This window comes from Panulirus ornatus, chromosome 3 (assembly GCF_036320965.1).
Source record: "Panulirus ornatus isolate Po-2019 chromosome 3, ASM3632096v1, whole genome shotgun sequence".
NCBI classification, from domain to species: domain Eukaryota; kingdom Metazoa; phylum Arthropoda; class Malacostraca; order Decapoda; family Palinuridae; genus Panulirus; species Panulirus ornatus.
The window spans coordinates 61,884,972-61,901,912 of NC_092226.1; the positions used below are offsets into that span (position 1 = coordinate 61,884,972).

The following is a 16,941-nucleotide window of genomic DNA, read 5'->3' on the forward strand; positions in this document are numbered from 1 at the left end:
AAGGTTATTAGGTACAGTAGGGTTGAGGGTCAAGTCAATTGGGAGGTAAGTTTGAATGGAGAAAAACTGGAGGAAGTAAAGTGTTTTAGATATCTGGGAGTGGATCTGGCAGCGGATGGAACCATGGAAGCGGAAGTGAATCATAGGGTGGGGGAGGGGGCGAAAATCCAGGGAGCCTTGAAGAATGTGTGGAAGTCGAGAACATTATCTCGGAAAGCAAAAATGGCTATGTTTTGAAGGAATTGTGGTTCCAACAATGTTGTATGGTTGCGAGGCGTGGGCTATGGATAGAGTTGTGCGCAGGAGGGTGGATGTGCTGGAAATGAGATGTTTGAGGACAATGTGTGGTGTGAGGTGGTTTGATCGAGTAAGTAATGTAAGGGTAAGACAGATGTGTGGAAATAAAAAGAGCGTGGTTGAGAGAGCAGAAGAGGGTGTTTTGGAATAGTTTGGGCATATGGAGAGAATGAGTGAGGAAAGATTGACCAAGAGAATATATATGTCGGAGGTGGAGGGAACGAGGAGAAGTGGGAGACCAAATTGGAGGTGGAAAGATGGAGTGAAAAAGATTTTGTGTGATCGGGGCCTGAACATGCAGGAGGGTGAAAGGAGGGCATGGAATAGAGTGAATTGGATCGATGTGGTATACCGGGGTTGACGTGCTGTCAGTTGATTGAATCAGGGCATGTGAATCGTCTGGGGTAAACCATGGAAAGTTGTGTGGTGCCTGGTTGTGGAAAGGGAGCTGTGGTTTCGGGCATTATTGCATGACAGCTAGAGACTGAGTGTGAACGAATGGGGCCTTTGTTGTCTTTTCCTAGTGCTACCTCGCACACATGAGGGGGGAGGGGGATGGTATTCCATGTGTGGCGAGGTTGCGATGGGAATGAATAAAGGCAGACAGTGTGAATTGTGTGCATGGGTATATATGTATGTGTCTGTGTGTGAATATATATATGTGTACATTGAGATGTATAGGTATGTATATTTGCGTGTGTGGACGCGTATGTATATACATTGTGTATGGTGGTGGGTTGGGCCATTTCTTTCGTCTGTTTCCTTGCGCTACCTCGCAAACGCGGGAGACAGCGACAAATCAAAATAAATAATAAATAAATAAATAAATAAATATATATATATATATATATATATATATATATATATATATATATATATATATATATATATATATATATATATATATATATATATATATAACCACAGGAAAATGGAAAACTATAAGTTCCTAAGTGCACTTTCGTGTAATGATCTCATCGTCTGGGGAGATACAAGAATGAGACAGAACACATAGAACAGTTAGTTGATACACAAATATACAAGGAAGGGACGTAGCTAAAACGCCATTGGTAAACAAGCGTTGTCGGATGGTAGTCTTCGGGTTGGTGTGTTTGGCGTTATGCCCGTCAACAAATGTTTATTATGTGGACAAAAAAAGGGAACTGCTTACAAAGCTATCCAGTTTATGTAGACATTCAATAATATCAACGTTACAATTCCTTGTGCATCTGATAATCATAGAAGATTCACTGATATTTCCCGTGGTACAGGAGTTAGAATTAATAACTGAAATGGCATTATTCCAGTCAATACCATGGTCGTAATTTTTAACCTGATTAAACAAACCATTTGATTCCTGTCCTGTTTTTTGTAATATATTTATGTTGCTTAAGTCTAACATAAAGATCCTTAACAGTCGGCCCATCATAAGACATATTACAATTCTTACGAGGCATTCTGTAAACACAGCCTACAGATTTTCCTAGTGAGTTTTTGATTGAGATATTCTTTATAGTATTGTTATTATTGAAGGCTACATTTAAATTAAAGGATTTAAGCAGCCTGAGAGGTAGTGTAGAATTATCCCTAAAAGGGAAACTAAAACATTCTTGGCATCAAAGGGAGATTTGGGTTTGACTCTCTAAAGTGATTTCTTTGCTAGCTTAAGTGGTCTATCGATGAAAGATCAAGGATACTTTAACTTGGATCCAATAGAACATATCTTCTCAAACTCATCATTAATAAATTCCGGAGTGCAAATATGTAATGCCCTTAGGAACTTTGACTGAAATGATAATAATTCAAATCTATCATGTTGAGCTGAATAATAATGAATATATGAACAAACATTGGTGGGTTTTCTGCATATTCTAACCTTAATCGGGATTTCTTAGTGGATGTTGAATGCTATGGCCCCTGGGCTGGGTAACTCTCTCCAAGAAGGTAGGGTGCTTAACCACCCCCCCCCCCTCATCCCCCCAAAGTTGGATAACTGTTCCCAAGGAAGTAGGGTACTGAACTGACTCACAACTGCGTCTCGTCTCTTTACTGGGTGATTGAAATCACGTTGGGTTGCCAAGGCGATAATTTCAGTTTCCCTGGTTAATTACTTCCCTATATCACTTTGTAAATTTTTCACTTCACTTTGTCACTTTTCCACACTCGAAACATTTTCGTGGTGACAATATTTGAAACTGTATCACTGTATGTTCGTAACTCAGCACAGTAAATAGTAAACTTTTACACGTGGCGTAATCCTATATGGAAACTTCTGTGGACAGGACATATCCCGTACAATGAAATTTCTATTACTAACCCACAGCTAAACTCATGATACATGCCACGGGTTACTTTACGTGCTAATTCCTTACATTATTCATACAATATGATAATTTGCTCCTTACTAGCTAAACAGTATTTCAAGAGTAACCATAGTTGACATCTTCCCTCCCCCCACCCTCTCCCGTGGGAGGGATGTGATGGAGGGTCAGTGGGTGGCCGTCCGCCCCTCACTGTTGACCCGGGGCACCGATCAACACTGTGGGGTTGCCAACATATGATCCCCCATCCCCATACAGTGGCTCTAGTAATAATGTATATTCTTAATTGCGAGATATAATATTCCCAACATTTCAAATAACAACAGGGAATCAAGGATACTATACAGGTTAGATAGATATGACACCACTGGCGATCATCTGCTCCCTTGCTGACTCCGTCTGTGTTTGCTTTGCTCGATAACGACGTGGCCGCGCGATAACATATACGCCCGATCAGATCTCATCCTATCCAACAATTCTATTCTCATATATATATATATATATATATATATATATATATTCTATTTCTATCTATTTTGCTTTGTCGCTGTCTCCCGCGTTTGCGAGGTAGCGCAAGGAAACAGACGAAAGAAATGGCCCAACCCACCACCATACACATATATATACATACACGTCCACACACGCAAAAATACATACCTATACTTCTCAATGTGCACATATATATACACACACACAGACACATACATATATACCCATGCACACAATTCACACTGTCTGCCTTTATTCATTCCCATCACCACCTCGCCACACATGGAATACCATCCCCCTCCCCCCTCATGTGTGCGAGGTAGCGCTAGGAAAAGACAACAAAGGCCTCATTCGTTCACACTCAGTCTCTAGCTGTCATGCAACAATGCCCGAAACCACAGCTCCCTTTCCACATCCAGGCCCCACACTACTTTCCATGGTTTACCCCAGACGCTTCACATGCCCTGATTCAATCCACTGACAGCACGTCAACCCCGGTATACCACATCGATCCAATTCACTCTATTCCTTGCCCGCCTTTCACCCTCCTGCATGTTCAGGCCCCGATCACTCAAAATCTTTTTCACTCCATCTTTCCACCTCCAATTTGGTCTCCCACTTCTCCTCGTTCCCTCCACCTCCGACACATATGTCCTCTTGGTCAATCTTTCGTCACTCATTCTCTCCATGTGCCCAAACCATTTCAAAACACCCTCTTCTGCTCTCTCAACCACGCTCTTTTTATTTCCACACATCTCTCTTACCCTTACATTACTTACTCGATCAAACCACCTCACACCACACATTGTCCTCAAACATCTCATTTCCAGCACATTCACCCTCCTGCGCACAACTCTATCCATAGCCCACGCCTCGCAACCATACAACATTGTTGGAACCACTATTCCTTCAAACATACCCATTTTTGCTTTCCGAGATAATGTTCTCGACTTCCACACATTCTTCAAGGCTCCCAGAATTTTTGCCCTCTCCTCCACCCTATGATTCACTTCCGCTTCCATGGTTCAATCCGCTGCCAAATCCACTCCCAGATATCCAAAACACTTTACTTCCTCCAGTTTTTCTCCATTCAAACTTACCTCCCAATTGACTTGACCCGCAACCCTACTGTACCTAATAACCTTGCTCTTATTCACATTCACCAGCGCTGTATCATCAGCGAACAACAACTGACTCACTTCCCAAGCTCTCTCATCCAGAACAGACTGCATACTTGACCCTCTTTCCAAAACTCTTGGAGACATCACACACCCTTGCCGCAAACCTACATTCACTGAGAACCAGTCACTTTCCTATCTTCCTTCGTTCCCCAGGTCAAGTCCGCCTGTACGTGCACTATTCACATGCAGCGCGGTGCACCCTATGTACGTCGTTGGTGCAGCTCACTGTTTCCGTACAAACGCTGATAAGATTCTCTTGAGGCCCCTACCGTTGACACTAGGCCGCTACTGTTGCTTTACACTCAATCTTGTTCGACCCTAACTGGTGCCCTGCTGGACTGTTGACATTATTGGTTTGTAACCTGTACAAGGGAAAGAGCCTTGCACATTTCATAAAGGCATCCTCTGTAACACAGCGAGGTATGGCTTACCGGGATTCGAGGTTGGTGTTAACCCTATGCCTCCCGGGCTGGGCAAACTGCCTCCAAGGTCCCTCGCCTCTGTTTTGCGTAATAAAGGATGCCATTTGTTGTAATACCAAGACAATTATTTCAGTTTCCTTGTTTATGTACTCCACTAATTCACTTTTTCACTTTTCCACACTCGATACATTTTCATTGTCACTTTAACTGTCACTTTCATTATTCTTACAATCTAAAGTTATATTCGCTTCCAAATAATTCTACAAGAATATTCTTAACCATAATCTGTCGGTGCGTGAGTCGTGGTTGTTCATAACCATGGCTACAAGACCTCACTTGAGTCGGCCTAATATTTACACACCGCACCTGGTTTAAAAAGAGATATACATAATTATACGTATGTAAGTAGGAGAGATGGTCAAATGGCATTATCAGGTTACGTATTAATTGACAGGCGTGTAAAAGAGAGACTTTTGGATGTAGTGGTGCTGAGAGTGGCAGCTGGTGGGATGTCTGATTACTATCTTGTGGAGGTGAGGTTGAAGATTTGTAGAGGTTTTCCAAAAACAGCAAGCAGTGTCGGGGGGAAGAGAGTGGTAAGAGTAAGTGAGCTTGCATGTGAGATTTGTGTGAAAAAATACCAGCAGAGATTGAGTGTAGAATAGCAAAAGGTGAGACCTAACGAAGTGAGGGGAGTGGATGAGGAATGGGATGTATTTAGGGAAGCAGTGATGGCATGTACAAAAGATGCATGTGGCATGTGAAAGGTAAGAGGTGGACAGATTAGAATGGGTAGTGAGTGGTGGTGTGAAGAAGTAAAGTGAAAAGAGAAAAGAGAGGCGTTTGGGTGCTACTTCCAGGGAAGGAGTGCGGGTGATTCGGAGATGTACAAGATAAAGCGGCAGGAGGTCAAGAGGAAGGTGCAGTGGATGAGAAAGAGGACGAATGAAAGTTGGCGTTAGAGAGTATCATTTAACTATAAGGAGAATATAAAGATGTTTTGGAAGGAGGTAGATAATGTGCGAAAGACAAGAGAACAAATGGAAACCTCGGTGAAGGGGGCAAAAGGGGAAGTGACAACAGGTAGTGATGAAATGAGGAAAAGATGGAGTGAGTGTTCTGAAGGAGTGATAAAAGTTTTTGATGGAAGAGTGGCAGATTTAGAACGTTTTGGTTGGTAGTATCCGCAGTGAGAGAGTTATGGAGAGTGGTTTGGTGAAAAGAGAAGAGGTGATGAAAGCCCTGCGGAAGATGAAATGAGGCAAGGCGGCGGGCCTCGATGATATTGCAGTTAAATCGATTAAAGAAAGTGGGTGACTATGTTTTTGATTCGTTGGTAAGGATATTCATTTTATGTATGGATCATGGTAAAATGCCTGAGGATTGGCGGAATGCATGTATAGTTTTATTGTATGAATGCAAAAGGAATAAAGGTGGGTGTTCAAACTACAGAGGCATAAATTTTTGAGTTTTCATGGAAAATGGTTGGAGGAATTTGACTGAGGACGAATGCATATACAGAGTATCAGATTGGGGAAGGGCAGTATGGTTTCAGAAGTGGTAGGGGATGTGTGATTCAGGTGTCTGCTTTTAAGAATGTGTGTGAGAAATACCTAGAAAAGCAGATGGATTTGTGCGTGGGATTTATGAATATGGAGAAGGCACATGATAAGGTTGATAAAGAAGCTTTGTAGAAAGTATTGAGAATATATGGTGTGAGAGGTAAGCTGCTAGAAGCATTGAGAAAGGTGGAGGGAACAAGAAGTGGGAGATCAAATTGGAGATGGGAAGATAGAGTGAAAAAGATTTGCATAAACCATGGAAAGGTCTGTGCGCCCTGGATCTGGACAGGGAGGTGTGGTTTCGGTGCATTACACATGACAGCTAGAAGAAAATGAGTGTGAGCGGATGTGGCCTTTCTTTGTCTATTTTCTTAGCGCTACCTCGCTGATGCAGTGGGCGGCGATCGGGTGTGGGGGAACAGAAGAGAATGTATGTTATCATTTTTTCCTTCACGTATTTGTGCTGCTTCCTGAGGGGCTGGTTGGTGTCGGAGATGGATGAAGGCGAGCAAGTATATATATATATATATATATATATATATATATATATATATATATATATATATATATCTTTTCTTTTTCTTTCAAACTATTCGCCATTTCCTGCATTAGCGAGGTAGCATTAAGAACAGAGGACTGGGCCTTTGAGGGAATACCCTCAACTGGCCCAATTCTCTGTTCCTTCTTTTGGAAAAAAAAAAAAGGAAACAGACGAAAGAAATGGCCCAACCCACCCCCATACACATGTATATACATACGTCCACACACGCAAATATACATACCTACACAGCTTTCCATGGTTTACCCCAGACGCTTCACATGCCCCGATTCAATCCACTGACAGCACGTCAACCCCGGTATACCACATTGCTCCAATTCACTCTATTCCTTGCCCTCCTTTCACCCTCCTGCATGTTCAGGCCCCGATCACACAAAATCTTTTTCACTCCATCTTTCCACCTCCAATTTGGTCTCCCTCTTCTCCTCGTTCCCTCCACCTCCGACACATATGTCCTCTTGGTCAATCTTTCGTCACTCATTCTCTCCATGTGCCCAAACCATTTCAAAACACCCTCTTCTGCTCTCTCAACCACGCTCTTTTTATTTCCACACATCTCTCTTACCCTTACGTTACTTACTCGATCAAACCACCTCACACCACACATTGTCCTCAAACATCTCATTTCCAGGACATCCATCCTCCTGCGCACAACTCTATCCATAGCCCACGCCTCGCAACCATACAATATTGTTGGAACCACTATTCCTTCAAACATACCCATTTTTGCTTTCCGAGATAATGTTCTCGACTTCCACACATTCTTCAAGGCTCCTAGAATTTTCGCCCCCTCCCCCACCCTATGATCCACTTCCGCTTCCATGGTTCCATCCACTGCCAGATCCACTCCCAGATATCTAAAACACTTCACTTCCTCCAGTTTATCTTTATATATATATATATATATATATATATATATATATATATATATATATATATATATATATATATATATATATATATATATATATGGTGTGGGAGGCAAGTTGTTAGAAGCAGTGAAAAGTTTTTATCGAGGATGTAAGGCATGTGTACGTGTAGGAAGACAGGAAAGTGATTGGTTCTCAGTGAATGTAGGTTTGCGGCAGGGGTGTGTGATGTCTCCATGGTTGTTTAATTTGTTTATGGATGGGGTTGTTAGGGAGGTGAATGCAAGAGTTTTGGAAAGAGGGGCAAGTATGAAGTCTGTTGGGGATGAGAGAGCTTGGGAAGTGAGTCAGTTGTTGTTCGCTGATGATACAGCGCTGGTGGCTGATTCATGTGAGAAACTGCAGAAGCTGGTGACTGAGTTTGGTAAAGTGTGTGAAAGAAGAAAGTTAAGAGTAAATGTGAATAAGAGCAAGGTTATTAGGTACAGTAGGGTTGAGGGTCAAGTCAATTGGGAGGTGAGTTTGAATGGAGAAAAACTGGAGGAAGTGAAGTGTTTTAGATATCTGGGAGTGGATCTGGCAGCGGATGGAACCATGGAAGCGGAAGTGATCATAGGGTGGGGGAGGGGGCGAAAATTCTGGGAGCCTTGAAGAATGTGTGGAAGTCGAGAACATTATCTCGGAAAGCAAAAATGGGTATGTTTGAAGGAATAGTGGTTCCAACAATGTTGTATGGTTGCGAGGCGTGGGCTATGGATAGAGTTGTGCGCAGGAGGATGGATGTGCTGGAAATGAGATGTTTGAGGACAATGTGTGGTGTGAGGTGGTTTGATCGAGTAAGTAACGTAAGGGTAAGAGAGATGTGTGGAAATAAAAAGAGCGTGGTTGAGAGAGCAGAAGAGGGTGTTTTGAAATGGTTCGGGCACATGGAGAGAATGAGTGAGGAAAGATTGACCAAGAGGATATATGTGTCGGAGGTGGATGGAACGAGGAGAAGTGGGAGACCAAATTGGAGGTGGAAAGATGGAATGAAAAAGATTTTGAGTGATCGGGGCCTGAACATGCAGGAGGGTGAAAGGCGGGCAAGGAATAGAGTGAATTGGATCGATGTGGTATACCGGGGTTGACGTGCTGTCAGTGGATTGAATCGGGGCATGTGAAGCGTCTGGGGTAAACCATGGAATGTTGTGTGGGGCCTGGATGTGGAAAGGGAGCTGTGGTTTCGGGCGTTATTGCATGACAGCTAGAGATTGAGTGTGAACGAATGGGGCCTTTGTTGTGTTTTCCTAGTGCTACCTCGCGCGCGCGGGGGGAGGGGGTGCCATTTCATGTGTGGCGGGGTGGCGACCGAAATGGATGGGGGCAGCAAGTATGAATATGTACATGTATATTTATATATATATATATATATATATATATATATATATATATATATATATATATATATATATATATATATATATATATATATATTATATATATATATTATATATATATATATATATATATATATATATATATATATATATATATATATATATATATATATATATATATATATATATATATATATATATATGTCTGTATATGTATATGTATGTGTACGTTGAAATGTATAGGTACGTATATGTGCGTATGTGGGCGTGTATGTATGTACATGCTTATGTGGGTGGGTAGGGCCTTTCTTTCATCTATTTCCTTGCGCTACCTCGCTAACGCGGAAGACAGCGACAGAGTATAAGAAAAAATAAAAATATATATATATATATATATATATATATATATATATATATATATATATATATATATATATATATATATATATATATATATATATCTGTCTTTCATACAATTCGCCATTTCCCGCGTTAGCGAGGTAGCGTTAAGAACTGAGGACTGGGCCTTTGAGGGAATATCCTCATCTGGCCCCTTCTCTGTTCCTTCTTTGGGTAAAAAGGAAAAAAAAAAAAGAGGGGAGGATTTCTAGCCCCCCGCTTCCTTCCCTTTTAGTCGCCTTCTACGACACGCAGGGAATACGTGGGAAGTATTCTTTCTCCCCTATCCCTAGGGATATATATATATATATATATATATATATATATATAATATATATATATATATATATATATATATATATATATATATATATATATATATATATATATATATATATATAAGGTCTGTAAAATATGTAACGTCTATAACAAGATGTATATTGGCTAAACGGGTAAACCTTTATGGCGAGAATTCATGACCATAAATATTCTGTAAGGACAACCTTGGAATCAAATGCAATATTTACACACGCAGAAGATTATTCTCAGTCAATGAATTGGAAGGACTCAACGATTGTTTACCCTTGTACGTCAGTTATAGAATGTCTTATTTTTGAATCCTCTATCATCAAGGTAGTAAAAGCACCATAAACGTAAATAAAGAGATTGATGAATTATATGATATGTTCATAAAATCTCTTTTGAAATGTGGCAAAATAAAGACAGCAGCAGCTGAGCAGACGCCTTTTGTCAGGTAAGAGGGACGTTTCACTCCAACGTCCTGGTCAACCTCTCCAAGTTTCTCAGATCAACTGCTCCTTGCGTCCTCAGCCGTGGTGAGGTCTGGCTTTGTATATATTCTCTCGTTCATGTTGACTCTGCCTCCTTCAAACTGGCTCGAAACACACTCGAAAGCTTGGAGCTTCTCTGTTAATTTTTCCTGTGAGTTTACCTATATATATATATATATATATATATATATATATATATATATATATATATATATATATATATATATATATATATATATATATATTAGAAAGGATCACAATTTTGCGCGTGATCAAAATATTCCTATAAGTCCACGGGGAAAATGAAACACGATTAGATCCCAAGTGCACTTTCATGTAATAACAACATTATCAGGGGAGACGCAAGAGAGAAATATAACAGTCAGTCAGTTGATATACATCGAAGAGACGAAGCTAGGACCGCCATTTGGTAAATATGTTTACCAAAATGGCGTCCTAGCTTCGTCTCTTCGATGCACATCAGCTGACTGTTATATTTCTCTCTTGTGTCTCCCCTGATGATGTGATTATTACACGAAAGTGCACTTGGGATCTAATCGTGTTTCATTTTCCCCGTGGACTCATAGGAATATCTTGATCACGCGCAAAATTGTGATCCTTTCCAGTATATATATATATATATATATATATATATATATATAGGTAAACTCACAGGAAAAATTAACAGAGAAGCTCCAAGCTTTCGAGTGTGTTTCGAGCCAGTTTGAAGGAGGCAGAGTCAACATGAACGAGAGAATATATACAAAGCCAGACCTCACCACGGCTGAGGACGCAAGGAGCAGTTGATCTGAGAAACTTGGAGAGGTTGACCAGGACGTTGGAGTGAAACGTCCCTCTTACCTGACAAAAGGCGTCTGCTCAGCTGCTGCTGTCTTTATTTTGCCACATTTCAAAAGAGATTTTATGAACATATCATATATATATATATTATATATATATATGACTATGTCTTTTGCTCTATGTGTTTGTCTTTATTGTCTTTATCAATATTTTCATGTATGCATACAAGTATGTATTTATGTACACGTATGTGTGGGTGCTTGTATGCATCAATATATGCTTACATATTTATGAACATGTACAATTTTTCGGTATATGTTGCCTCTATGTTCGCGTATCCTCATCTCTAATTGTTACCATATCAATATATCCAGATCAAAATTTCATATTTTTCACCCCTGATCATTCTTTTCTTTTTGTCTTTTTTTATATATAATCGCGGAACCTCTTCTACGGGGTTCCTGCAGCTTCAGTGCTGCGCTTCAATCAGTAGCAGGGAAATGCTGGGATCCTTCAGCGTGAGAAGATCCTCTACGTGATTGCTGTGCTCCTTCTCGTCCTCTGGCGACGATGGAACGCCTCCGAAGGTGACTTTCCACTTGCGATGTAAATCAGGCAGGCGGAGTCATTTCTTCCCGTGCGTTGAGACAATCAAAGATAACTTATCTCTTATCTTTCCCGCAGGCACAGCCACGCCGAAGGTCCCGCCTCTCATTCAGGTAAGTAAGGACCAGAGCACTTGTGATCCACCTCCTCATTCATGAGTAGATTACTCCTAGCTAAAAGATTAACTCGTTGGTCAACACACTGAACATTGGTTCTCCACGATATCTGCTACCGGATGAAGATTATTTTTGTAAGCCTATGATTACGGAAAACTCAATATATATTGGCTTTAAACGTTCTAAAATCTATATTATGCGGAAGCCTTTATCCATGTTCATATGACGATGGGTATGGATTGTAAGTCATGACGGAGAATGTGTTGAAAAACATATATCAGTTCTTTTACGCTGGGTATAAAAGACTTTAAGTCTTCAACGATGAATGACGAACTTTTATACCTTTCCTTTGGGCTGGTTTATGGTGGTGGGTGAGCCTCGCTCCCTCGCCCCCGAAGTGCCTCACAGCCGACCATGAAATTCCTTGAAGAGCGGCAGACAGCTCGCCCTGGGGAGTGCTTGGGAGACTGGCAGACGGCCTGCCCTAAGGGACTGCTGAGAGAGTGGCCTGGAGAGCGCTTGGAAAGTGGCAGACCAAAGTACGTAAACTATTGATAAAAAACTAATTTGTTGTCACGTATCCCAACCCCGCTAAGTGTAGAACCTGCCTCATCGAAATACAAAATGTAATCAACAGAATCGTGATTGTGAAAAAAGCTGCAAACGAAGAGAAATAACATTTCCTCAGTTGTTAAGTTGACCATATAACTCTTGGTCAGTGTTGCGGCCTGAGGTTTCCCGCCAATCGACCTTTGTTTACTCGCCCGCGAAGGCAAACGGACTTAAATTCATTACCGACGTTTAGCGACTTAACCTATCTTCTTAGATGCCTTAATTTGATTCTAGAGGACTGCAGGCCCTCTGTGGTCAGAGTGGATGGCCATGATTTAGATTTCCAGTGAAATTGTGATCTTGATTGGATTTCCTTTTGAATAAGCCTACATGGCAACGTAAATTTCATCTCTGGTCAAGCAGATATTCATTTTCTTTCATAATGACCTATTTTGTCAATGACTTTGTTAACATAAGTGTCACAATATGTACTTATCTGACTTTGTTAACATCGGTGTCACAACATGTACTCAAGAACACTTCAATCTATCTATAGTTTGCAGCGGGTAATAAGAACGAACGTAGATCAACGCGCCACCTCGGAGACTCGATCCCATGAAGTAACGCGACTTACTCTTTGAGTTCTTAATGTAGATTGCAGTTTAAAGAGAGAGAGATATTTGAACACTATCAGTGACGGATCGGAAACCTTGTAACCATTAGGATTTAATGAATAGACGATCAAGTAAAACTGAAGAAACCAAGAAGGGTCAAAAAGGAAGTAATAAATCAAAGAGAAAAATGAGGCAGAAAATAGGAAAGGGGGAGAAATGGGGAAAGTTGGTGAGAGAGAGAAATCCAATATACGGAAAAAGCGGCAGAAAAGGCATCCAGCAGCTGCAAGGAAACAAATGCGTCTATAAGTCTGTCGATATGTTTGAGGACAGTGTGGCTAACTGAGGTGAGACCGGTCTAAACGATATGTTGGCAACACTGGTGACGACGTGAGAGGCGATGTTGTTTCCCCAAGATGGAGAAAAATAAGGTATACCACGGACAATCTAAGAAAGAAAAAAAAAGACCAATTTCAAGTAATGCATATCACCCTAGCTAACATATCCTTCATTAGGCAAAATTACAATGACATCATCAGAACTCTTTTTTTTTTCAAATAGTAGCAAACATTTTTGATTTATGAGCTGAAGGTTCGTCTCATACCTCAGACCGACTTGGCTGGTAGTTAGTGAAAGAAACCTTTGTTGATATGACTAACCTAAAATCCTGTGTCTCTTTAATATAGAGGTAACTGAATGTTCCCCCCAACCCAACCTACCATCCTCCCTCCTAGATTTTTCAACCCAATTACCTCCTGTTTGGGAGCTTTAGAAGAGGAGCATTCTTCGCACAGTGCATGTACGCCTTCGAGCTGATGACTGGTATCACTCCTCCCATCTTGTGTCTGAAGCTACATACTCGACTTGAAGTGGACTCATATTTTCTCGACTGGAGTTTAATCAACAATTCACCTTGTCCGTGCAGAACTATACCAAGAAATTGGAGTTTTTTCTAAAGTATCCAATTTTCGCTATTTCTAAGGGTAGGTTTAATGATCACAGATATCAGCTCCGGCAAAAGCTAAAAATGTTGCAAGCTTGATGATAACAGAGCTGATTCACTACGTTTCCCTAAACCTAGTTATAAATATATGATACCTAGGCTCAGTAAGGGCAGATCACCCTTAACCACGCAGCAGAGAATTCTTGGAACTCCCATTCATAAGTTCTATACCAGAGGAGGGCGGCTCGTGTTGCTGAAGCGCTGCGACTGGACTGGGAAGAGGTTTTCTTTTTCTTTCCTTTTTTTTTTTTTTGACCCCAAACCACTAAGAAAAAAACGATATGTAAAGATAAACGTCAAACATAGGATGGAAGCTCTTCATATTAGTTCAGGATTTAATTAAGTAAACAAGATAAGCAGAAGGATGACGGTCCACAACTTATGAACAATATTCTTGAAGTCGTTTTAATGATTTCTTCAAACTTGCTCTTATCAAGTACCCTTAAGGTTAACTTTCAGAAAGATACCGTGTTAAGTCAAGAGCTCTGCAGGAGTAACTTGTAGGAGTATCTAAGTATAAGAATGAAGAAAGAACCTTAAGTTCATAACACCTCAACACCAACCAGTTCTTAGACCCAAAATGATGCACAGTGATGTGTGACTCCTTAACTTCGGCTCCCAAACCTTAGCTCGCGTCACGACTCCCCCAGACACTATCTCCCAGAAAAAGGCACTGGCCGCCCTGTACAGAAGTTCCAACCTACCATTTACTGCATCCAGTCAGTAAGCGCCCTGAGGGCGACTCCCTATAACCATCATGTTCCCAGAACAAGGCATTGAGCACCCTATACAGAGACTAACCTTCCCTCCCTCCTCGCCCACCGCTGCTACCACGGACCTGCAGCATCGGAGCTCTGCTAGCTCGCCTGCGACCGAAGGTAAACCATCCTACCTACCGACCACCCCACTCTCCTACCTCCTCCTCCCCCACTCCAAGACCCTGTAGCACACCCAGAGCCTCCCCAGACAACAGCACCTCCCAGCTTGTTGCTCCCAGCTCGCCATATTTCCTCCCACACCTGCCAACCCAAGCGGGCGTAATAGCCTATCCCGACTGACCTATGTGCAGCGCTCCCCAGCCAACGGCATGCAACCCCGCCTGTCTAATTACTCCTTTCCTCACTTACCTGTTTTAATATCTTCACCATGTAATGCAATCATAGCCTCTCTAGTTGTGTGTACGAGAATGAAGCTGAATATTTTGCATGTACGAGAACGAATGTATTGATTACTTGCATTTTCAGTGTTGGAATGTATTTCTTGTATTTATGTGCATTGATTGTCTCACTAATGGGTGATGCTTTGCTGTATCTATTAACTGTGAAGAATTCTTAATGGAATATCATCGAAGAGAGGAAAATTAACACTGAAGTTTTTGTTTACGTTTTTTGATTGATGAAATTCGAATAGATCTCGGTGTGATGCTGAACTGAAGTGAAGGGAACAACTAAACGATTTCTACAGAAATTATGATAACGGAATCACTGAAACTAAAGTTTATAGTAAACATACACTTACAAAGAAAAGGTACATATTGATAATACTACATAGAAAGCGTGGTCGCCATTTGACAAACAGTACATAATAAGATTATTTAGGCAGGATAAGCAATATCATTTTTGGATAGTCTAGCCTCTAGAGGTATCGTAACCTTTACTATACAGAATTCGCATAGATTCAGATACATGGGTACACACATATATAAAGTCATAAGGCTGAGATGGTATCATTTAACTGAATCTTTTGTGTTTACGTCAGCACTTAATGAAGTCACTTGCGTGGAGCTACCAGCATATCAGCCCACTTACAGAGTATAATACAGTATACCTCATTGACATCATCGATAGAGGTCCCGCTTACTCTTCAGAGGAAAGTGTAATGGAGTCTATTAGTATGCTAAACCACTTTCAAGATACATGGATATTTGAGGTTAAATTTTTTCAGAATATAAGGTAACCCCCTCGCTAATAATGAAAATCCGGCTAAAATCTAAGACATTTATTTTAGAAAATAGAAAAAGGCCGCTCCATGATACATAGTAGTCATTTCCGAGAATTATCATGGGGGCGAAATAATGTTAATCCTTACAAACAGGATTTTGGGTATTTGAAGTACTTCGGTGCACTTATTTTTCACTTATTCTGTGTCCGCTTCGTTGTTGGATTGAACGTTTATCATGAGCTAAATAAGCTTTAAGGCAGAATTTCGCATCATACGTTATAAACACAAAAATTATACATCCTCCCTACACTGTAAGTTAAAAAAAAATTACAGTTAAGGTTCTCGGGTAAAGTATTTTTAGTCTAGCTATTCAAAAACGCCATTTAAATTTTCTTATTTTGCGGTATTCATTATATATATATATATATATATATATATATATATATATATATATATATATATATATATATATACATATATATATATATATATATATATATATATATATATATATATATATATATATATATATATTATCATTATACTTGATCGCCGGTTCCCTCGTCAGCAACGTACCGCCAGAAAACAGACGAAGAATGGCCATCCACACACACACACTGCCCACGCTTTTCCTCGCGTGTCGTAGAAGGCGACTAAAGGGGACGGGAGCGGGGGGGCTAGAAACCCTCCTCTCCTTGTATTTTAACTTTCTAAATGGGGAAAAAGGAGTCACGCTGGGAGTGCTCATCCTCCTCGAAGGCCCAGACTGGGGCGTCTAAATGTGTGAGGATGTAACCAAGATGAGGAAAAAGGAGAGATAGGTAGTATGTTTGAGGAAAGGACCCTGGATGTTTTGGCTCTGAGCGAAACGAAGCTCAAAGGTAAAGGGGAAGAGTGGCTTGGAATGTCTTGGGAGTAAAGTCAGGGGTCAGTGAGAGGACAAGAGCAAGGGAAGGAGTAGCACTACTCCTGAAACAGGAGTGGTGGGAGTATGTGATAGAGTGTAAGAAAGTAAATTCCAGATTGATATGGGTAAAACTGA

The 16,941-nt window shown here is 40.8% G+C and overlaps 1 protein-coding gene across 1 annotated transcript in view; it reads left to right on the plus strand.

Moving 5' to 3' along the window:
* The window catches only part of LOC139762761 (uncharacterized), a 62,255-nt gene that overhangs the window by 16,727 nt on the left and 28,587 nt on the right, over positions 1-16,941 (plus strand). The window contains exon 2 of the mRNA XM_071687874.1: positions 11,752-11,786. The gene's annotated coding sequence lies outside the window, so the exon portion shown is untranslated. The remainder of the gene's footprint in view (positions 1-11,751; positions 11,787-16,941) is intronic.